Below are 24,444 nucleotides of genomic sequence, written 5' to 3'. Positions count from 1 at the left end.
AGTTGGAAGACTCTCATGTTGTGCTCGTATTTAGAATATTTTTTAAAAAACATTAAAAAGATGGCATAATATTCATAGAGCTACTCAAGAGAGTGCTGGTTTGTAGAAAAAAAATGATACTTTTTCTTAGCGCTCAGAACCAACACTAAACTTTGGATTATGCTCCAGCAGAGACCTGCATAATGAAATGGAAATAGGGAGGTCATTGCTGTAGTGACATCCCTCTTGGAATGTCACTCTGTTTTGTCACCATCCACAACAAAGCCTGCAGGTTTGCATGTGTAATTCACCGCCTCCTGAAGGCACTGTGAACTTCCTGGCACTTTTTTTTTTTTTTTGCTTATTTTTTTCCCCTACACTTCTCCTTTTTTGGAAACTGAGCCTGAAGGGAGGAAACTTCAGAGATTGACTGTGTGAAAGTCACTGGAGTCAGGAGTAAAGCAAGCCTGCTCTGAAATCCCAGCTCCAAGATGGCAAGAAGGCTCTCGTAAATCCATAGGTCAGGCTGCTGATCTCCTGCCTTTGGGCCTTCAGACAGATTTAGAAATTGAGAACTCAGAGGAATGCTGATCTTGTGCCTCTCTCTAACTCTCCATTTTGATGAGGAAAATAATAATGCACTAACTGCCACCTCTAGTGCTTGCAGAGAAGTTATAGTTTGATTTGGGGACTCTTCACTTAGATGTGAAGATTTTTTTCCATCCCAATATCAAATGGCCATTCTTCTCCCTACTTCCTTCTTCCTGAATGTTCCTGACTAACTGTTCTACCCCTCCCTTCTCAGGTAAATATTTCCCTTTACAAATAGTACACACTACATTCTCTGAATTCTTCCAGCATGAAAGTTAATGTAAAACACCATAGTCAATATCAACAAATCCTGCCAGCCAGGATGGCTTTTTGTTTTTATTGTAGGTTATGATTCTTAAGAGTTGGAAACTACTTCAGACATTTCTTTTTTCCTAATATCTAGATGGAAAAGTACAGACTCCACCATAATGATATAGTCATTTCAGTTTGCAGTTTGTTAGTTGCTGTTGTGTTAGTAGAATTAGATCCAGTTGAGAGAGTTACCCTTAACATGACTGGGTTTCTGTTCTTATTTAAGCTTGGTCAGTGCTTTGATTAATGAAAAACATGAAAACTCCTATGTATTGGCATTTGTTTTAAACTCTTGCCATCTTTGAACCCACTTAAACCTAATGTAAGATTGGAGGTTAGCTATGATCATTTTCTATATAGCTGCTTTTAACCTGGACTAGCGCATTCTTTCGAAATTGTGTTTCTTGGCTCTAGGGAGCCAGTGGGACAATGAGGCGTGAGTGGCTGTGAGGTGAGCATGAGGTTTCTTTTTTCTCTGACTCTGGAGGATAGCTCAGTACACCCGGATGTCCAAGCATATGAAGATTTTCTCTCTTCTTCTTCATGTGTGTCTAGAAACAATTGAAGTGTCGGATGTTGGCCTTGCAATGTGTGCATCACCAAAATGTGTGATAATACAAAGCTGACTTTATGCTCAGTCAAATGAACAGAGTGCAGTCTGGATCCAGCAGCTCGTTAGCATGTCTCGGTGTGGTCAGGGTAGAACTGGGACATTTTCTGAGAGATTCAAGTCTGGTTTGAGTTAGGACTTCCTGGGGGGGTGGTGGTGGGAGGGCTTAATCGTGATGCTGTGAGGATCCTAACAATGCCTGCCCGTGAATGGAGAAAAGCATAGATGAGGCAAGGGCTTCAAGACTTTGGGGCACAGACCGTCATGTACACCAACTGACTGGTGTGGGTGGATCTCAGAACACACTTAACTTGAATCTTAAAACATAAATTAATCAACGCAACATATACCTAGGCTCCAATAAAAGCGGTAACGTGGAAATTTAACCAAACAAACACAAGCTAACTAAGCCACACCAGCACAGATGGAAAGCTCTCTGGTTTACTATTCATCTGTCAGGGTTAGAGAGGAGAGAACTCAACTAAAAATGGAAATTCATTTCATTGTAACTCCAAAAGTCTGTAATGGATAGTGGCTCTGTAGAAATGACCTCACCTTGAATTGGGCTAATGCCATATTAGAGAATGTTGAATTGTTCAACAACAGATATGGAGTCTGATTCATATTCGTGCATCCGTTCACCCATCCATCTATTCTAGCCAATAATTGATTCAAGTAATGAGCTAGATGACAACGCCTTTGTTTCCGGAGGGACTTTCAGTTCTCCACAACCAGAAATGCCTGACCCTTCAAACAAGCAGTCCCTTTCTTATATATAATTAACAAGACCCATACGATTCTTGCCGTCAACAAAACTGAAAGAAGTCTGATGCATTGAGAATAGCACGGTCGTACTGCATAAGGACCTAGCTTCTCACAGGTATGTAGCAAGTGGCGACCGACAGACTCACTGGAACAGACATGCCAACAGAGGGGAGAGTGGCGCGCTGAGCACGTGCCTCTCAAGATAAACATTTTATTGGGGCAGAGAGATGTGTAAACAGAAGCACCATCTAGCAAGATATGGAAGGTTGTGATCTGGGGTATGGAGACAGGGAACACTTAACTCCTTATCTCTGCTGGGGAGACCTTGACCCAGGACACACTGTCCAGACCCAGAAGCTGAGGACACTGTGGGAAAAAGAAAATCAGTACAGAAAAAGCCTGGTGCATCTGAGGCTAGTTTAGCTTGAGCGGGGAGGTTAGCTGAGGGTAGGCTGTGTGTAGCAGTAGCAGCTGTGACTAGCTTTTGGTAGAAAGCATCCTGTCGGTAGCAGTCATCGTCAGGAGTTTGGACAGGATCTTCTACTTACGATGGAGACATTAAATGATTTTAAATAAAGAAGATAAAAGAGGACGTCCAGAAAAAAAAAAAAAGAGGACGTCCAGAAAAAATTAAAACAGTAAAATCATGATTCTTCTACAGGCAAGAAAATGAACACCAGTTAAGAATTTATGGAACTCACAAAGGACCCAGGAAGAGGTTACGTCTCATTCGTAAACACACAGCATTTTGTCAACATTTTCATACTTTCCAGTGCTGAACTTCAGAGAGGCTAATAGAGAATAAGAAAATAATATATCATGAAAGTGGCATTAGTCTACTGATGCATAAGAATCATCCAGAATTTAGCAGCTTAAAAATATAAACATTAGCTAACCGCATGTGTGAGACTCAGAAGTGCAGGTGCTACTTAACAATTCAAAAAGCACTTGCTCCTGATTCTTACTGTGACTCAGCAAATCTCAGTCCCTTTTTCTTCTTTCCATTAACTGGATCTTCCCTTTGGCCTCAGATTCCATTTACTCATCCCACACGTACTGTCTTGTAGGGTTTGCTTATTTTTAACTCTTCCTCTGTTACATCCTGTGTCTAAGGCTTGTGCCAACTATTCCATCAAACTAACTTGATTCAGTAAAATGATTTCCACTGGACAAAGTTTTCTTAACAAATCATCTAGTTCTTTGGTCATCCTACATAAGATTGTTGTTGTTTTTAAGCTGTAGCAACAAATCTTTAGTTTCATCAGCTATGATAAGAATTTAAAAATTACAAGCTGTAAGGTGCCATCTGACCTAAAAATCCAATTTCTTTTTTCTCACTAGGAACAAATAAATGTGATAGGAACATTGAGCATCAATCTAGTCCAGTGTATGTAAGAGCTTTGTGATTTACGTAGCTCTCCAATGACTAAGATGTTGTATTCCTGGGCACATGCTAACATAACTAATTTCCTAAACACTTCAACTATTTGAAAGTAAAACAGACTGAAAGGAGAGATACCTAAATTTATTTATTCAAATTGAGCAAAGCAACCATGTGACTAAGACAATGTGGACAGAAACACAAATTGGAAAGCAGATAGGATTCTACAATTCTATATTGTTCAGCATTGGTAACTTCTAATGTATTTAGTTTCCCACTATGGTACTGAAATCTTCAATGGGCTCAAAGGAGTAAATCACCCAAATCTTCATTTAGAAAAAGTAATGAATATCCATTAAGAACAAAAATATTTGAATCAGGTAAACTTAGTGAAAAAGTTTCATTCTTTCCCTGCCAGCTATATGTCTATTGGCAAAGTAATTCTCAAAGATTCCATTTCTTCATCTACAAGATGGGAACGATCATGTTTCTATGTCCTAGAACTGTTGTGAGAATTTAATGAATATTTTGGAAAGTGCACTCTCGGGCTCATTGGGAAAATTCAAAAAGGATGTCAAGATCTGGACAGAAAATCGGGAGCCACTCAGATTTGTCCAACGGGGAATTTAATGTAGGGAGTTAGTTAATGAAGGGGCTCGAGATGCTGAATGGGAAAAAAAAAGGAGACAGAGGGATCTGAAATTATGAATAAAAAGGACGATCAGAAGTTCCTAACTCTCCGAGCTGAGCCCAGGTGAGCTGCGTGAGGAGCTCAGTTCTGCCTCTTGTAATGAGATGCGGCCTCCCGAAGGCAGAAACTACTAATGATGCATGTTTCTTCATCCTACTTCACCGGTGCTATGGCAGCCTCCTGCAACTGCATCTGAGTGAGAGACAGGGTTCCTACTTCCCTTTCCTCCTGATCAGTGCTGTCCCTGTCTCAGAACCTAATGAAGACCCTACTGGCACCAGGGACTAGGAAACACAAATCACAGAATCCCAGCCCATACCTTGCAAAAGCACAGGAAGTTCCGAAGGCAGTGGAGAGCAAAACAGATACATAAACAGAGCAAAAACAGCTAAATAACTGGCACACTGTGTGTGGTCATTACCATGCCTGCTGCTGCTGAAATCATGCTCCCTGGTGTCGGCAATGACATTGCAAATTCAGAAGTCATTTTGGTTCTCATCTCTGTGAGTGGCTCCAGGCACAGAGCATAGTAAACATTCTTTCTCACTGGTCCTGGTTTTCTCAACCCACTTGGCTTCTTCTTCTTCATCTTCTTAATGGCAGAGAAGTTCAGGGCTTAGTCCTTGAATCTCCATCTATATTCTCTTATTTAATTGATGTAACAAAGGTGATATACAGAGGTGTTACAGTTACCTAAGTCAGGTAGAGAGGTACATTTCTTTTTGGACACTGTCACCCCTCCCCTGGCTGTCTCCCAGGTTTTCCCTCCCATTCCCACTCATTTTCAATCTAGTGTCCAGTGAGCACTACTCTGTATTCTCTTCCTAGTGGTTCTCTTGGCCCTGAGTACTGTAACTACCACATCCATTCCGATGACTACGGCATTTATGCACAGTCCCTAACTTCTGCCTTCAACTCCCAACTTCCACAACTGACTGCTCTTCTCCATTTGAATGTCTTGTTGCAAGAATTATCCAGCCACGAACTGAAGTCTTCACTTTCCCTCCAAGTTTGCTTCTTCTTCTCATCCCTATTTCAGTAAAAGACAGCTCCAGTCCCCACCTCAGTCCTTGACAAATCCTGTTTTACTTCTAATCCAGAGCCCAAAGGCCAATCACTTCTAATCATTGCCATCGCTCGCCTGAAGCCCATACCCGCGCCCCTGTCATCACTCACTCCAACGATCGCAGTACCACTGCAATTGTGACTTAACTGGTCCCCCACTCCTCCCATTAGCACCGGACCGCCGATCCTTCTCAGCCCAGCCTGCACAGTAACTGTGATGATCTAATAAATGTAGAGAGTACAGACATTGTTGATATTTTCCTGATGAAAAAATATTTTGTTACATCCCTTGGTTGGTTTGGAGGAGAAAAAAAAGTGTATTTTTATATAGCATATTGTAGTATTACATTCTTAAGTAAAATTCTTTTTCTTATTATTTATATCAGTCAATAAAAGATGTGGTATTTAATGTTTTGCTTGATCCATTTTTTTCACAATTAAAACAAAAACATGTTCTGGAAAATCAGGTATTAAATACAATACCTTACACTAATTTCTGTTTCAAAATTCTCCAGAGGTATCTTGCTTTCTTTTGAAATGCATGGAAGCATCTTATTGATTAAATCACAACTTGGGATAAAGAATGTTATTGAAGGGCATTACATAGTTCACCAGTAAAGTGCATTGCCTAGCGGCATCTAAGAATCACATGTGGACAGCAAAGTCCGAAGGATTTTAGCAACTGAAGCAAGAAGGAAAGTCTGTTGAGCCATTTGATTTTCATTGTTCAACAAATGGAAGAAAGTACTTTGAAAAAATGGTGAAAATGATTATTTTCTTCCCTTGACTTCAATGTCTCCTCTGTAAAATAGAAATATTGGATGAGGAACTCTGTTAGTTCCTTCTTGCCCTAGAATTTGGGGATCTTCTAACACAATATTACAAAAGCAGAATGACTTTAGAAGGTAAAGGCAGGACTGGAAGTCTGCATTTAGAAAAATGAAATAAGCCAATCATACAGCTTTCAGCTCCAGAGATTCTCTCTTAATCCAGGATTAAACAACTCAATGGCACTTTTAACAACCAATGGTATTTTATTCAACAATGAATTATTATTATTCACATTTTTCTTAACAATTGTAGTTTCCACATGTATCTATTAATACAGGATCAAACCATCCAACTGAATGGTAGTTCTGACAAATTTAAAGAAAACTTCCATTGTAACTATGGTCAACATAGCAAAAGTAAGCACTGAGCGTGGTGGCTCAAGTCTGTAATCCTAACTACTAGAGAGGTGGGGGGAAGGAAGGACTGACGGGGCTGACAGCTTGTGAACTCTGGCTGGGTGTGGTGGTATGGGGAAGCACAGGTCGGTGATCCAGTCCAGGCTGGTCAAGGTATAAAGCCAGCCCCCACCTCCAAACTAATCAATAAGCAAAGGGCCTGAAGGTATGGCTCAAGTGTAGAGCACCTGCCTAGCAAACATAAGGCCCTCCATTGAGTCCCTATTACCACAAAATAATAATACAAGAATACTAATGAGATAATATTTTTAAAACATTAAAATTGGTAGTATATGGTATACATATAAAAGTTTCTTGATTCAACTTTTATGGAGGGCAAATTTTCAAATTGTCACCTATGTCTTATTTGCTTATTAGTCATGATTTTTGCTTTAAAGCAATAAAAGAAAATGTGACTATGGACAACTTCACTTGCTCTTCAGGTTTCTGGGTTTTCCCCCGCTTCTGGTTTCTTTTTCTCAAGGAATTGTGCCTTCAGCAATTTCCCAACAAACACCTACTGGCTGCCATGGGTCACATTCCAAACTTAAGTGAGGAGATGACTCCTGATTCTTTATACCTCAGACTTCAATTCTAAGTTTTATATCCTGAGCACTCCAACCAAAATATCCAAGGTTCCCAAGTCTGATAGTGTGTAACGAATTCCACATATCTGATTTTTGTTTACAAGTAGCATCCTAAGGTCGCTGCTATTTCTGTTTCTCACATGAAGAAAGTGAACCATAGAGAAGCTGTGATATCCTCAAGTCCTAGGATTTATAAATGGCCTTGTGGGCCATCGGATCCTTGGCTTTTGCCATAGACTAACAAAATGATCCCTTCTCATCCCCTCCACACATGCCATATGACAAACCAGAAGCCTCACAAATGCCCAAATTCTTATATACCACTCACTGTTAGCAACTTCACCATTGTTTTTAATTTTCTCCCTTATTACTGATCTAACTGAAAATGCTTTCATCTTTTGATAAAATAGTGTCAGATAGGAAACATGTCTGTTGCAAATTTTCTGATGATGTATTCACATTTAGAGGACATTTGTTGCAGACTTCACTGGAAAATTATTACTGCTAATATTCACACATATAATTTTTATGACTTGATGTATTGTTGACTTGCAAAGTCAGTAGGTTTTAAAGATGCACAAAACTGAACATTGAATATAGTGCTTCATTTAATCCATATTAGTTTGCATGCTCAGCTCAGAATACCCTTTGTCTTTCTGATTTATTTTCTAATTTAGAAGAGGAACCAGATATGGAAGATGAGAATATTTTTAAGTCTCCATTTAAAACTGTGAATATCTGTTGGTTACGTTCAGAGTAGGCCTCCTGAATTTGATGAACAGATGAGGTTGAAACAAAATCCTTTTGAGAGATCTTAACACTTTGAAGAAAAAAAGAATATCTGTGATGAGTTTTGCAAACAAGAAATTTTCTAGGCTGCAAGTTTCTAGGTAATTAATAACTCTCCCTCTGGAAATTCTGATTAAAAAACAAATAAACCATAGCCAGTTGAGCAGAGTTCTAAAAAAAGATAACTACTTACACTGTCACTCTTTGACACCTAAGAACTAAGTTGCCTGGCAAGCGTGACCTTGGGTGGAAAGTGACATCCTTGTGCAGAATTGAACCTGGGAAACAACGTCCGGCCCACTCTTCCCATTCCGCTTGTTCTTAAAGTTGAGATAACGAAGTTGGAAGGCAGAGAAGAGTCATAACGATGTCCCTCCAGCGGCTTTGAGAGGCTGTTGCTAAAAGAGGGAAGAAGACACCAATTTGGAAATAATGATAGAGGAAAAGTCATAGAGAAAGCTGAGATTGGAAGGCAGAGACCTAATTGTGAGGCCTGCTGCCGGGAGCTTGCCCAGCATGCACAGAATGTACCTTAGGTCTCAGGTCCTCGGGAATAAATCTTTGGTGATAACAGCACAGTCCACAACAGGGATACTTTTATATTTATTTTATTCTCCATTATTGCCAGAGGCCTCGAATCTCACATAGTCAAAATCACCATTCACTGCTGCCTGCTGGGTACTTAACAAGGGCTCTTGTCCCTGGACCCAGAACAAGTAGGAACAAGAATAAAAGGAGCAGGGGCCAGCCAGGCACCACAGGCTGTGAGGTAGCCAAGTAGAGGCCTTGGAGAGAAACAGAGAAAGCAGACAATGACCCTTAGGGCCTCCAGGCATGGCTTCAAAAGGTGTCAACACCAATTAAATTGTAAAAGCTCTGTCAGTTTCTGAAAAGTCATCCAGACAGGGACAAGACAGTACATAATCAAAGGACCGGAACACGATTCTGTAGGGTCCACCGCCGGACCTGGTCTACACTCTCGTGCCTGGCAATTGGCGACCCATATGGGGGCCTTGGAGACCAGCTTGTCCTTAAAGATGTAAATGCGTTTCTGCTGGGAATTCATTCGGTTTACTGTTGACAGATCTCGAAAACCTTTACTAGCAGGTACGAGGGGTGTCGCCCGAGGAGACGTTGTCAACAAATAGCCCTGTAACTAAAATATGTCCAGTTGATTATGTCCATGGGTAAGGCAAACAACAATTACGTGATCTCTAGGCTAACTAGTGACATTTAGGCTACGACAAATAATACTGTGGACCACTTAGTTTGTTGGAAAAAGACAGTGGAATCTACTCTTTTGTGTCATAGACATTGTGACAAGGACACATTTTCAGGGATGTGTTGTTTCAAATAGTTACCGCAGGAGGGAGGTAATTTGTGTTTTTTCCTTTGGACTTAGAGAGTGTTAGTGTGGCTTTACAGGAAGGTATTATAATCTCACCCCCCCCCTCCAGTTTTTCTCTCTCTTTCTCTCCCTCTCCATTCTCTTTTGATTATGGGTATCTATGATAGGTCTGCTCAATTTCTTGCATGGTTTTCAAATTGGGGAGAAGGAAGCAACACATTTTCTAGCTAGGAATAAAAGACAGGGAGAGTTGTCAAAGTATTTCTCACAGTTTATGTCGAAGTCGTCTCCTTGGTCTATGGAAGTATTTCACTCAGTAGATCAAGAAAAATTCCTGCGGTCTGGTAAGTACTTTTCGTAGTTTCCGAACATGGTCCTTAAAACAATTCTCAGAATGACCACTCTTACCTACCTTTTATTATTTTTTGAAGACATAGACTAACAAAAAAAATACAGATTGTTATTATTGGGGGTTCAACTGTTTTCAAATTAAGCTATTTGAATGCTCTTAAAGTGTTATTTTGGAGGAAAGATTAATAAAATATAGGATAATGAATCATTTTGTACAGTGATCAGTGTAGAATAGAATATTAGATTACTGAACAGTTTCTTTCAAAACATAATCATTATTTAGAAAACAAGTTCAGTTATCACAAGAAGCCCAGAATTCTGGAACTGATTTTCTATTCAGATTTCAGTTTTGATCCTGACTTGGTCAAGATGGGTGAAGTTATGCTAAAATAGCAGAAAGAAATCTCGTGGGTGTATGACGGAAGTCGTTTCTCAGTCGCATCGGTGTTCTGCGGGCCTGGAGAGCCCAGCCTGAGCCTCCCTCCCACTTCCTCCACCTTTCAGGATGATCTGTGCCCTTGTGTTGGTAGTCCTGGCATGAGGGCCTAGTGCTCACTTCCAGTCTGCTTTTGGCTTTCCTTATTTTCCAGACAGGAGCTCACATTCTTACCAGTGACCGGCCTCAGACCATAGTCGTGTTACCGAGGGCTCTTCTTAGCTGGGATCAGACGTGCTGTCAGCTTATTGGATGGACTGAGGATCTTGCTAACTTATTGCCTGGGTTTGGCTCAATTCTCCCAATCTCCAACTCAAAAGAGCTTGGTTTACAGGAATGAGCCACAATACCCAGCTAATGTATTCCTCCCTCCCGCCCCGCATCGGTTATGGGGCTCGAACTCAGCATCTGGGACCTGTCCCTAAGGTTTTAGCTCAAAGCTAGTGTTCTACCACTTTGAACCACAGCGTTGCTTTTGATTTTCTGGTGGTTGATTGGAGATAAGAGACCTATGAACTTTCTTGCCTGGTCTGGCTTAGTACTTCAATCCTCAGATCTCAGCCTCCTGAGTAGCTAGGATGATAGGTCTGAGCCATCAGTGCCTGGCTTAATGATTCCATTTAATAAAGCAATAATTTGGTCTAGTTTGAGTGCAAATAACAAGACAGGATGACTGTACATCTTGTTTGTGCATATGAATAATTTTTATCTGTCTAGCACAAATACAAGGCACAGACCGATAACACACACAAAAATATAACTATATATTAACTTATTAAGCTAAATCAAGAACACATGGGCATATGGGTGTGTCAAACCCTTACTAGTAAAACCAGGTTTGAGGTTATTAAGCACACTAAAGCAACGAATGATACAACTCCTTCACCTGGGTCCATAAGGCGAGACACTTATTATTGGGGGCCATGCCACTTGCTGGTCTGTAATCAGATCATCAAGTACAGGCTGCCCAAGATTGACAGGTCACAATTCCAACTTTGTCCTCAGAGACATCATGAGGTACTTGCTTGGCTTCTGTACTTGAATTGCACTTGGCTTATCAAGCCATACCCAGTAAGCCTAAACCTGCTCTGTGCTTAGAAAGCCCAGCACCACAGCAGCTCTGGGACTGGATGCCAGGTGTTCACATCTAACCTACTGCAGTGGCTCTCTTTGCACACATACTTCACGTGTGTGTGTGTGTGTGTGTGTAATATGTGAACTGACAGTTAATGTTAGCATAAAAGGAATTGTGGCTTTCATGTGAAATCTGTTAGAGCAAATGTCAGAGTTGAACATTACCATGAGAGGGTGATCCTGGGTTTAAATTCATATTCTCTGCATTTATTCTAACATTTAGAAGTTAAAACTTTTAAACATAAGAATAAATCAGTTGTTACATCATCTTTATAATAAACCCTGACATTTGGGGAATTGCTTTAGGAATCAAAGTTATTGATGCTGGGTGCCTCCAGATCAATAATTCATAAGATTAAGGAATTTTGATTATAGTGATAGTGGACAATAAAATACAAAGATATATATATATATATATATATATATATATATATATATATATATATATATATATATATATATATATATATATATATATACACTGCCACAACACCATATAATTCCTAAACATTTCCCACTTAAAATGGACTTCAATTTGTGAGGCTACTAGATTTGCAGTAAGAAAGAAAAATGGAGCAGGGATCTGGAGGCTCTTACCTGTAATCATAGCTGTTCAGGAGAGTGAGATGTGAAGATTGAAGTTCAAAGCTAGCCAAGGCAGAAAATGCCATTGCCTGAGTCATGGTACATCTGTGCCACTAAATAATGATCAACTTTGCTATAGAAGTTTAGTTCTCAATCAAGTAGAAAGATACCTTTAAAATGAGAGAACAGATTATTCTAATTGATTGAGTGGAAGAAATGGTTGATCAAGTCAAGATTGAAACAAAACACAATATGTGTGTGTGTGTGTGTGTGTGTGTGTGTGTGTGTGTGTGTGTGTGTGTGTATAAAGGTGATATACAAAGGGATTACAATTACATGAGTCAGGTAATAAGTACATTTCCTTTCGTACAGTGTCTTCCATTCCTTCTCTCTCTACCAGTCCCCCTCTCCCATCGCACCCATGATTTGTGTAGTTCACTTTCATCAGTGTCCAGGGAACACAGTACTTATACTTGGCACTTAGTGGAGAGAGGCAGAGTTGGCTGGTCGCTGAGAGAGAGGGAGGGCAGGGATGCTTTGCAGGGGGCTCACCTGTAAAAAGCATGTTCAAAGTGACATGAGAAAGGGATCCATCGGTTCTTAAGACAGTTTCCAAGGGACTCCTTTTTGGGGCCTCTCCCAGAATTCAGTGTCTCTCTACTTTCCTTTTGTGGCTTTTCTTTGGCTTTCAAGTAAACTTAGTAGTGTGTTGAAAAACAAACTTTACAATTTGGCCGGGGGTGGGTGTGGGTAGGGAGTTGTGGGGGTGGGGCTGGAGTGGTGGGGGTGGGGGAGTGGGCATGGGGGGTAGATGGGAAGGGAAACAAAGGAGGAAGCAACAATGCTTGATAAGAAATGTGGGGATGGGGGAGGAAGTGGGGAGGGAAGGGATAGTAGGAGTAAAACAAAAGAGGAGGTACCAGTGTTTGACAAGGAATGGACTCACGTAACTGTAACCCCTCTGTACAGCATCTTTACAATAAAATAAAACATTTTTATAAAAAAAAAAAAGAAATGTACTCATTACCTTGCCCATGTAATTGTAACCCCTCTGTATGGTATTTTCACAATAAAAAATTAAAAAAAAATTTCAAATAGGTTCAAAACTGTGGTCAGAACAAATCAAAAGACCTTATAGAACCAGTATTCAAATTGCTGGCTCTTCACCATTTACTCACTGAAATTCTTTCGCTGGGTGCCAGTGGTTCACATGTGTAACCCTAACTCATCACGATTGAGATCTGAGGATCACAGTTCAAAGCCATCCTGGGCAAGAGAGTCCACAAGACTTTTTCTTAAAATCTCCAATTAACCCCCAAAAGGCCAAAAATGGACCTATGGCTCAGGTGGTAGAGCACTAGCTTTGAGCAAGAAAGCCAGGCCCTGAGCTCAAGCCCCAGGACCAGCTCACAAGCACTGACACAAAGTTCTTCGGCTGTGCGTGGTGGAGCATGCTTGTAGAAAGCAGGATTGATTCTAGGTCAACCAAGGCAAAGTGAATCCAAGACTATCTATAACTTGAAAAAAAGAAAAATAGTAGTGGGAGGGGGGGCCGGGTGACCAAGAATATACTTCCAGAGACAGAGTAACCCTGATTCCAATTTAAAAGACAAAGTAAAGAAAAAGAAAACTAACGGTTCTTACTTGGAAAGAGTTTATTTGGTCAAGTGGGGGTGGGGATATAAAGTGATATAATAGATGCAGTAATTGTCAGTGACTGTTAACCTCAGCTGTGAAAGGGTTGCTGACTCTCTAGTAGTTTCCAGATGAATTTGTGAAATCTGATTTACTCGAGTGTCTACACATTTCAGTTTTTATTACACATCACCCATCATTCCTTGGATTGCTGAAGTTCATAACATATTTTATCTTTTGAGCCTATAGGTATATTTTGATCTCTCTCCTGGTGCCAGAAGAAAAAAGCTCGGCAGTAACACTTCATGGAAAAGCCATTCTCGGCTATGCTAGGCGCTGCGCACGGCGCAAGTTGAGTTTAACAGACAGATGTAGTGAGCTGTTGAGCAGCGGAGAGATTAAGAGGTTAAACTCAGTAGTTTCATAGACGCTGACGTTATGCAACTTCTGGTAAAAAGTATTGCATATGGTCAAAGTCTGGTCTGTTTTTTAACCATGTAAGGTAATTTAGACTCTTTTTCATTTCAGTAGTTTTATATAATCATAACCACATTCTTTGAGTTCTTGGGGGAAAAAAATCAGGAGAGAAGTAAGACCCAACATATTCTAGAGAACTAAATTCTCTATAGTAGAATCCAAATGAGATAAAAGCATTTACTTGGGCTGGGAAGGTGGCTCAGTGGTAGAGCACTTTCCTTGCATGCATGAGGCCCTGGGTTCGATTCCTCAGTACCACATAAGCAGAAAAGGCTGGAAGTGTGGCTGTGGCTCAAGTGGTAGAGCGCTAGCCTTGAGCTGAAGAGCTGAGGGACAGCGCCCAGGCCCAGAGTTCAGGCCCCACAACCGGGATTAAAACAAACATTTACTAAACATTACTTTTTTAAAAAATACTCATTTTTATTGATTTTCGAAAATGAATATTGATCAACAAATTGTCAAAACGACTTGCTATCTTTCTGAGATGTTATCTGCCCCGGACTGTGTATGTGCCAGCTTGCTGAGCCGCACCGCCCTCTTCTTCCCCTGCTCTGTCTTCACTTGGCTTTTTAATTAGAAAGTTTTCTTTTCTTTTTATTTTTTCTGCTTTTTAAATTTTAACTCATGTTCCTAAAGTGACTTTCATACTCTGCTCAACTGACTGACCTTGAACTCTTACTTGATCTTAATGAGGCTGGAAATCTTGAAAAAGTGTTGCTTGCCATTTCAATCTCTTTACGTTCTTTATTCCTATCTCTCAGTTTCTTTATTTTCTTTAGTTCATTTTCTTTTCCTCCCTCCCTCCCTCCCTCCCTCCCTCCCTCCCTCCCTCCTCCTTCCTTCCTCCCTCCCTCCCCCTCTCCCTCCTCTTTTTCACTCTCTCCTCACCCTCTCTCCTTCTCATCCTCTCTCTTTCCCTCTCTCTCCTTCTCCCTGTTTCTTCTTCCTTCCTTCCCTTTCTTCTCTTTTCTTTCATGACCAGGGTTTGAATGTAGTGCTTGCTAGCCAGCTGCTGTATCATCTGAACCACACACTAACCTTTCTTTTTTTTAAGTTTTAGTTGTTTTTGAGAATGGCATCTTCCATCATTGTCCTGGACTGACTTCAGAATGCGATCTTCCTCCCTCTGCCGTTTTGTCTGGTTTTGGATGGGCTCATGTTAATTTTGCCGTGGCTTGGCTAGGGCTGGCTGGGGTGTGGTTCTTCCTATCCTTATCTCTCCAGTAGCCGGAATTACAGGCATGAACTGCCATATCTAGTCTGACAATAATTATTTTTAAAGGTTGTTAGTATTATGAATCACTTTTAAAATATGTGGATGTCTTTGTCTGTTTTTACATAAGAATTATTATTGTGCCCTACTTCTTTTTCTTTTCTCTGCTCATGCTTCAGTTTTATCTGAAAGACATTTGAGCGTGGCAGTCAGAATGGAGCCCAAATGATGGATTTGTACAGTGTGCATTTTATTTGTGATATGTAGCTATATATGATTGTGTAGACTTACTCATTTCCAAAATAGATAATCTTTAGCCTATAGCCCTGAGTGTACGTAGATACAGAACACATGTCAGTCCATTCATAATTAATGAAAACAGAATAAATTATCACAGTCTCCTTATGTGTATATTGTGCATGCTGTTGTTGGAGCTTGAACTCAGGGCCTATTTGATCAAGTCTGGTGCTCTACCACTTGAGTTTTAACTCCACTTCTGGCTTTTTGCTGGTTAATTGGAGATAGGAGTCTTATAGACTTTCCTACCCAAGCTGGCTTCAAAACTCAATCCTCAGATCTCAGCCTCCTGAGTAGATAGGATCAAAAGCATGAGCCACCAATGCCTGGCTTTATCGACTCTATAAAAATAATAGAAGAACCCCCCCCCCCCCCGCCAGCAACTACATAGTATTTTCTGTACAAAATTGAAATGTACTCTTAATGGGGGGGGGGGTTGGATCCTGGGGCCTGAACTCTGGGCCTGGGCACTGTCCCTCAGCTCTTCAGCTCAAGGCTAGCACTCTACCACTTGAGCCACAGCGCCACTTCCGGCTTTTTTCTTTTTGCTTATGTGGTGCTGAGAAATCGAACCCAGGGCCTCATGCATGCAAGGCAAGCGCTCTACCACTGAACCACTTTCCCAGCCCCTGTACTCTTAATTTTTATGTTGCAGGCCTTCTGACTTGTCTTGATAAAGTAGTGAAAAAATTTACATTATTTTCAACATAGCAGAGAACAATAAATGCACTTAAAGACATTTTGTCACTATGTTTTTATCCTGGCTTTGTAGGAAAGTCTCCATTTTTTGATTGGCATCTTTTTAACTTTTGACTAATTTAAAATTTTTCTCCTCAGTGGTATTGAAATATATAAAAGAGTAGCATCATAGTGGGCCAAGAAGACAGTGTTTGTGTGTTAGGTGGTGTGTGTTTAGACTTGCATCCTATGGTGAAGTAAAGGCAAATGTCCAGTACTTACAGAAGTGGAGTGGTCAAAGGATTTACAGAGGCACTAGGGAAATACACGTAGTCACAAAGGGAGGACCTCCCAGGCACCATGTCTGCTCCGCTCGGGTTAGTAAACCAGTCTTTATTGAAATAAGCAGGCCTTGGGCTGGTAAAAGCGTGTTGTGTGGCAGGATGTGGCACAGAATGGCCTGGGGCTCTGTTGGCTCTGTGAGTCAGTTCCATGACTCAGTGTGTGGAATCCGGTGAGAAGGCCGTGTGGAATGGGCGCCAGCAGGAGCTGGGCACGGGGCTTTGAGTTTCACTTCCAGTTTTTGCCCTGAAATTCACGAGCTGGGTGCCGGTAACCTCTCTGTGTAGGAAATCTCCATTTTTTGATTGGCATCTTTTTAACATTTGACTAATTTAAAATCTTTCTCCTCAATGATATTGAAATATATAGAAGAGTAGCATCTTAGTGGGCCAAGAAGGATAGTGCTTGTGTTTTAGGTGATAGGTGTTTAGACTTGCATCATATGGTGAAGATGCACTACCTCTATAGGTGGCTTCCTGCTTCCGACCTCTTGTAATTCTAGAGACTCACCATGGAAAACCCGAGGGGAAAAGAAAACAGTATCGCACGGGGGCAGAAAACAGAAACATCCCACGGGGCAGTCAACGGCTTTCTGGATCATCGGCTGTTTATGAGAAGTTTTAGTAACCACAGATATGAACTGAGTTCTTCTCTCTCGATCTCTGTCTCTCTCTGTCATGGGAAGAAATTGACCATCATGAAGTAGCAAAATGCAAAGTAATCAGAGACCAGCCATGGGAGAATTCAGACAGAGCCATTCCAGCCTTCCTCTATAATCTATTTATACATGACTCATCCTTGCAAAATGTCTCTGCTCTTTCAGTGTCTACCAAAAATATAGGGAGAAGAGAAAAAATGACTAGCCCATATAAATATGCAGGATTCAAACTGTGTAGAAACAGTTTAAAATATCCAATTATTCAATTTGCTTCTTTAAAAACAATGAAGGTCATTATTTCAGATCCATTCAGTATTAGAAAATGTTGTTTGTCATTTTAAAAAAATGTGTAGTATTTCTCATTCAGACAAACACTTCTAATTTTGTTTCCTATCAGGAAAAAATTAATATTTGTTATTTATGGAAATGGTGAAAAAGGGAGGTAACAGATAAACCCAACAGCTTCTTCCTTCAGTCAACACTGAAGTACATATGTCAGGCACCGAAATGAAATGGTTCTGAATAGAACTCTTCTCATTAATTAAATAAGAATAATACTTGACCTAAAAGCAAAATTCTCTTGAGCTTCAGAAAAAAGTAAAAAACAAGCTTCAAATTACTGAAACATTATTCTTTGTATTTTCACATTTAAACCAGTAACAATTCATGAGCCAAATTTATTGTTGCTGGGACTTTATGGAATTTCAGAGTCCTATTTCAGGAAAAATTTGTGTACAAATCTTGAAAACAGAGGACTTACGCCTATTAGTAAAGAACCTGAAAATAAGTCGAATTTCAGGGACAAGCCTGAGAGACAGGGCTGCTGGCTCACCGCAGCGTGAGGACATCTTGGAATTAAAACGAGTGGCTATTCAAGGTAAGTCTTAGCACAGAACCTGCGATCTTGGAAGGGGAAAGGATGGCTAGAGAATACTACACTTGATCCTCAGCTTGCCGTGTTATTAGCTAATCTTTGTCACAATGAAGTTACTCTGGAGAAGTCACAGTGTCTGGGGTTGAGTGCTTCCCCAGCTCTGGGTTTGAAAGGACATTGGCACGCTTTGCCACTCGATCAACATTCCCATAAAGTTATCAGAGCTTCCTGGGTTTATGCTGCCCAGAAATAACAGCACGCCATGTTTTTCACAATATTTCTACTTTTAGGTTAAAAACAGGAAAGGGAGAGGCATGTTCAAATTAAATTTTTCATCAGATGAATGCAACCGAAAGAAAGTAGAGCAACCGTCTTGCAGTTCGTGGGAAATGAAAATTGACTCTGTATATCCAAATGCTTACTCACTTGTTACTTAACTTGTTTCCTAGCTTACTTGTTTTTTTTTTTTCCAAATAGAAAAGTTATCCTGATATGTTCTTAAAATACTATGAAATTTCTGTTTCCTTTCTCTCACTGAACCTGAGCTGTCAAGCTAAGGTGGCGATATTTAATTCACGTCCCTGACCTACTTACCAAACTCAGTTTATTGGGGAGATGGATACAGTTTGCCTGTTGGCATCAACTCTTCTTGGGTCAAGTACAGAACTAATGTAGTAGAGGGCTTGTTTTAATATTTCTCAGGATTGTAATAGGTTGTTAGTAGTGATTTAAAAAATCATTCTCTCTCTCGTTTTCTGCAATAAATACTTACTAAATAAGTATTATTCAATAATAACTGCATGTACGATTCCAGAGTCCTAATTCTCATATTTTCTATCAGTGAAAAAGCTATTGTTCAAAAGTAGAATAATATTTCTCAGAATTCGAAGGGGTGAGCATTATTATGTAAGTGAATGACCTTTTGCCTTTTTGTGGTTTCCTTTTAGGCCCCCATTATTAGTGAGGACAATAAACATATTTCCTCTTCTGACTCTCTTGGCATTTTCCTTCTATTTCTTTTGAAATAGGATCAGTTTTTTCCCCCTGACACTATTGTTATCCTTTCCAGAATGATAGTCTTGGGCTAACAACATACCTTAGCCAGTGCTGTGCTTTTTCTTTAAAGCTTTTCTAATCTTTAATTAAAAAGAAAAGAGAGATTCTTGCTGATCACCTCCATGGTTACCTGTCACTCAAAGAGCTCCAGCTCTGAGGAATGCTAATTAGCCTTGCTAAAGCATCGTCATTGAAGGTGCTGGCTTTGCCTTCATTCAGAACAGCCTTGCCATCCGAATGGATGGACCTAGTAAAGAAATAGAGGGAGAGAGGGAGGAGAGAGGAAAATGACATTCCATCTGCCATTGTCACCTTTCAGTTTCAAGATAATTGTCAAGATATAACCCGGATACCATCTGAATAGAAAACAAGAAGGGAAAGTTTTCTCCGGTCCTCAGAGAATGAGCCCAGCACCTGCCTGGCAACGTTGTCTGTGGTGGCAAATGCATTGAACTGGATAAAAACGAATCATCTGCAACAAAGGGATGTATTGAGACATCGGCACAGATATTCATAATGATGATCAAAAATGCGTGTTTCGGGGAAACTAGTTTTTATTCAAAGGGTAGTTTTCAGATCATACAAGGAATGCTTGATTATTATTATTATCATTATCATTAGAGAACAAAGGAGTTCATTTTTGGCATTACAGTGGCTCTCGAACATATGCACATTGATAGGTAGAAAGCTTTGGGGATAAGATTTAGTGTGGCAACTCTCAGGGCATCACTTAGAGTAGAAGAAACAAAACGAAGATAATTATGTACCAGGCAGATTTCATTTTTCTCTTCAGCTCAATTCTAAATACCAGTGTGGGAAATAAGCCATTGTAAAAAGATCGTATGTTTGACACCATTTCCCATCAGTATGGAATTGTGTTTTTTATTAAAGTGTAATAGCCTTAGATATGTTAAGAAATATTAGACAAGTTAAATATAACAGACCTTGCTTGAACAAGCAGCAGTTTGTGAAGCAGGCAGCCTTCAGAATCTGAAGAGATTCTGTGACATAGTTAGCACTGACAGACATGGATGTGAGGTCCAGTAATAGCCTGGGGGGGGGTGCCTGTGAGTTTGTCTTATTTGAACATGATCTGATTGGTTGGTTGCCTGTGGTTGACTGGACCTTGGCTTCTGGGATTGGCTAAAGTTTGTCCTAAAATATATATATTCTAAATTGGGTTTTTAGTTCATTCATATGCTGTTATGTTAAAGTTAATTGGGTAGAAACTATGTAAGGAGGAATCCCCAGGCCATATTGAAACAGCTATCACTATATGCAAAGACTTGGAAATTAAGATTTAGAGAAGTTGTCACTACACTAAAACATTTAATAAGTGATGAGTACAGTTGAAAACAGAATCCGTTCCCTCTCCCCAAGCTTATTGTTTGAGGTAAAGAATAGAAATTAATAGGTAGGATGGGATTTGATTCTGATACCAAATCTTGGTAGATACACAAGATCAGAGGGTTTATCTTTCCTTTTTCCCCTCTATAATGCAGCTTTTGCTCTGCTCTGAGTAATGTCTGGTGGTTCTCACGTGTTCATTGGATGAATAAACAGGCACATTCTTAATTCAATATGAATTGTCCATCTTACTTCCTGACCACCCAATAAAACAGTTCTTTACTTCTCCCTCCCTTCTTTCCATTTCTTTCTTCTTTTCATTCTTGTATTTATGTTGAGTGAATCAGTCTAGAAGTTAACTGGGTATGGTGACTTTGAGAAATGTCTTTTTTTTTTTTTTAGAGTAATTGGAGATTGCTATTATCCTAACTATGGTGTTGCAAACTAGAAACTTCCTCCTTCAGAGAAAGAATGACAATGTACACTTAAGGTTACATACATTGGAGACCAAATATGTGAGTAAAAGAATAAAAGCACCAAATCTGCCACTATTAGTGAGCTAATCCATTCCAGGTATATACATCTCTTCTTTTTCTGTGATTCTTACAACAAACTCATAGTTTCATTTTATATACATATTTTACAGACATAGAAAGAAACTTCCAGAATGTGCTAATTTTCTGAAGTCCCAATGAAGAGAAAAACTAATATTTAAATTCAGTTTTCCTTTAAATCTGTGCTCTTCACTCATTCTTGGAAATTCATTTCAGCTCCCAACTGCAGTCTCCCAGCCTCTTCAATATGCAAAATTTTCACACTAATAAAAATCAGGTTTTAGGGTTCTCAGAGAATTATGACTGTTTGGATCACACAGTGAATGAGATTATGTGTTGAGTGTGTCTTACAACTCTATGGTAACCAGGAAGACTGAGATGATTAGAATTGAGACTCACAGGAAGAAAAGGAGCTGGGCAGCCAGCTGCCAGTGGCTCACGCCTGTCATCCTAGCTACTCAGGAGGCTGAGATCTGAGGATGATGGCTTAAAGCCAGATGAGGCAGGAAAGTCTGTGAGACTCTTATCTCCAATTAACCATCGGAAAACTGGAAGTGGAGCTGTGGCTCAGGTGGTAGAGCACTTGCCTTGAGCACAAAAGCGCAGGGACAGCGCCCAGGCCTAGAGTTCAAGTTCTAGGACTGGAGTTGTGGGGGAGAGGAGGAAGAAAAAAAAAAATGGTTGGCCAAGCTCTTATGTCAGTGGGAAAACAATTGAGGTAGAGGATACAAAAGTACAAAAACATCACTAAAGAAATGAGCTTTGTGTGATTAAGTTGACAATCTAAAAAGAAAGTCAGTAGGGTAAGGAGTGATGTGAGGTTACCCAGTTCTTGCGGGATCTGTAGTCAAATGAAGAAATGACGCTTTCATTCTAGCCGTAGTGGGGAATAACCGTAGAGTTTATAAAGAGATAGATCATTTATGCTTCTTTAAAAGACCATTGAGAGTGTACCTGTGGGAAAATGCAATCAGGTCATGCTGAGGGGATGGATAATGGTTGGGACTGATGGAGAAGAGCGGAAGGGGGACAGTGATCACCGTGCATTGTACTCAGAGACTGCTGCCTCCTTGAGCGGCAACCCCTTTGCATCGAGCAGGGAACAGTGTATAGGGACTAAGTAGCACTACGGGGAGAATTTCCAGACGTGCAAGGTTAGAGACCCAGATTCGGCTCAGTGCTGAGGAGGAGGGGAGGAATCGCGGCTGTGGGAGACCCAGACGCCGCCCTGACCAGATGTGTGGATGGCCAGAAGCTGCGCATGAGAGAAAGATGGGACTGAGAGATGGTGGAGGGGCTTCCGGGCCCCAGAGAATGCGGTGATGAACCAAGTCCTCACGGGTGGGAGCAACTTGAGGGCCTATTAAAACCCCGATTTCCACATAGAACATTCTCAACGTACACTTTTTCTCTTGTTTGCTTTTTGATTTATCAGTAGTCAGGTGTGGAAGGGGTTTATAGAGTTATTTATACATGCAATGTATCTCGCTCACTTTCATCTCTTCTTCATTCCCTCTCAGCCATTTCACACGTGTGCATACCCTGCTTTGACCCTATTTTCTCTCCCATACTCTCTCTGTGTACCTCCCTCCCAGTGGTACCTCGCCCTAGGAAAATGATGGTTTGCCTTCTTACTATTCATTTTTGTTTAAATACATGTTAGTTTTTTGAAGGGGTTCACCATAGTGCTTCACACATGCATATATTGCACTTTGGCCAGAATGATTAAATCTGTCCATACATCCTTTAAATATATATATAATCTCATTATTATTAAGGCATTATATCAGAGGCAAGTCAGGTAATGAGTACAATCCTTTTTGGACAATGTCACTCCTTCCTTTGCTTTCCCCCAGTTCCTTTCTCTCATCCCTGCCCACAACTTGCCCAGTTCATTCTCCACATAGTATTTGTGTACCCTTCCTTCCTCCATTTCTGCACCCCATTTTGCCCCCAGTAAAAAGACCAAACCAAACAAAACGAAACAAAAACAACCCAAAGCAAAATCAAACACTACCACCACCACCACCAACAAAACCCCTCATGTTTCATTTCCTGGAATTTGTTTCAATAAATAGTATTTTAAATGTTCAGAGGAATTATACATTTGAGTTTCTTTCCTGAAAGTATCCTCCTTTAGTCTGACTGGGTGTGAATGTCTAGAGTCCTGTATGAGTTATCAGGTCAAGTTGTATTTTAGATTTAGCTTCCACATATGAGAGAAAACGTGCACTGTTTGTCTCTCTGAGCCTGGCTTATCTCACTTAAGATGATTTGTTCTGGGTCCATCCATTTCCCTGAAAATGATATAATACTATTCTTCCTTGTGGATGAGTAAAATTAACAGATACTTTTTTAATGAATAAAAGAAGAATGGAAATTTCTGCTGTTTGATTCAGGACCCTCACGAAATACTCCTCTCAAGGGGTCATTTGGAAAACCTACAGGAAGAAAAAGAAAAGAAGTGAAAGCATGCTTCGCGCAGGGTTGAGCAGGCCTCTCCTGGCCCCAGCTCCTGGTCATATCTTAGCAAATCTTCATTGTTCATAGTAATGGAAGACTGCAAGGAGACCAGCCCTGCTCACACTCCTAATTCCTTGTCTTTCTCAAAAGTAAAACAATAAATAAATAAATAGGCCTTTGCTTGTCTTCCAGTAGTAAGCTGTATGGTTTTTATAGACAGGGTAGGTAGAGTTTAACTTCTTTATTAAGTATGGGAATCAAAACATGAAATGTCAGCAATACCAGAATTCTAAATGTGTTCTAAAATCGGTGGAAAAAAATTTCTTTTTTGCTGAAATTACTAAGAACGTTTTCATCAAGACTGAAGTTTCACTTCTGATATTTTGTAGCCGTTACAGTCAACTCCTCCTTATCTCATTGTCACTTCCTCTTGCCTTTAAAACTTAAATAGATCATTTCTACTATATCCTCTTACCCCCTTTTTGATACTTTGTAACTGTTCTCCTCCCTCCCTCCTCCTTCCCTCCCCCCTCCCTCCTCCTTCCCTCCCCCCTCCAAATTTCTCCATCAGTACATTGTGTTCCAACCTTGCCTTGACTAAATGTTTCATGCTATGTGTGTGAGAAGGGAAAACATATCTAGCTAATAAAATTCCTGACATCTGTGTCTAATTGAATAATATCCACTGACCTCTGTTAGGTAGACATCTGGAACAACAGCTCCCCTGATTTCAAAATGATTCTTAGGATTTTTCTGCCAGCAACCAGCATGATAATATTATTAAACTATAATGATCTCTGGATTGTGACCACTCCTGTTTACTTCATGAATGCACTCAAGCCCACACAGAGATACTTAACTTATGAATGAACATAGTATAGAGGTATATATAAAACAGGTCCCCAAAGTTGACCATTCTAGCTTTTTATATATACTAAATCATGATACTTTCAAGGATAAAATCTTATTTCTGGATTAAATGTTATGCTAAAATGGGTAA

Source organism: Dipodomys merriami, unplaced genomic scaffold (assembly GCF_024711535.1).
Source record: "Dipodomys merriami isolate MVZ:Mamm:240054 unplaced genomic scaffold, mDipMer1.0.p SCAF_31, whole genome shotgun sequence".
Classification (NCBI taxonomy): domain Eukaryota; kingdom Metazoa; phylum Chordata; class Mammalia; order Rodentia; family Heteromyidae; genus Dipodomys; species Dipodomys merriami.
The sequence above is the reverse complement of the archived record's forward strand: the minus strand, read 5'-3'. Positions refer to the sequence as shown.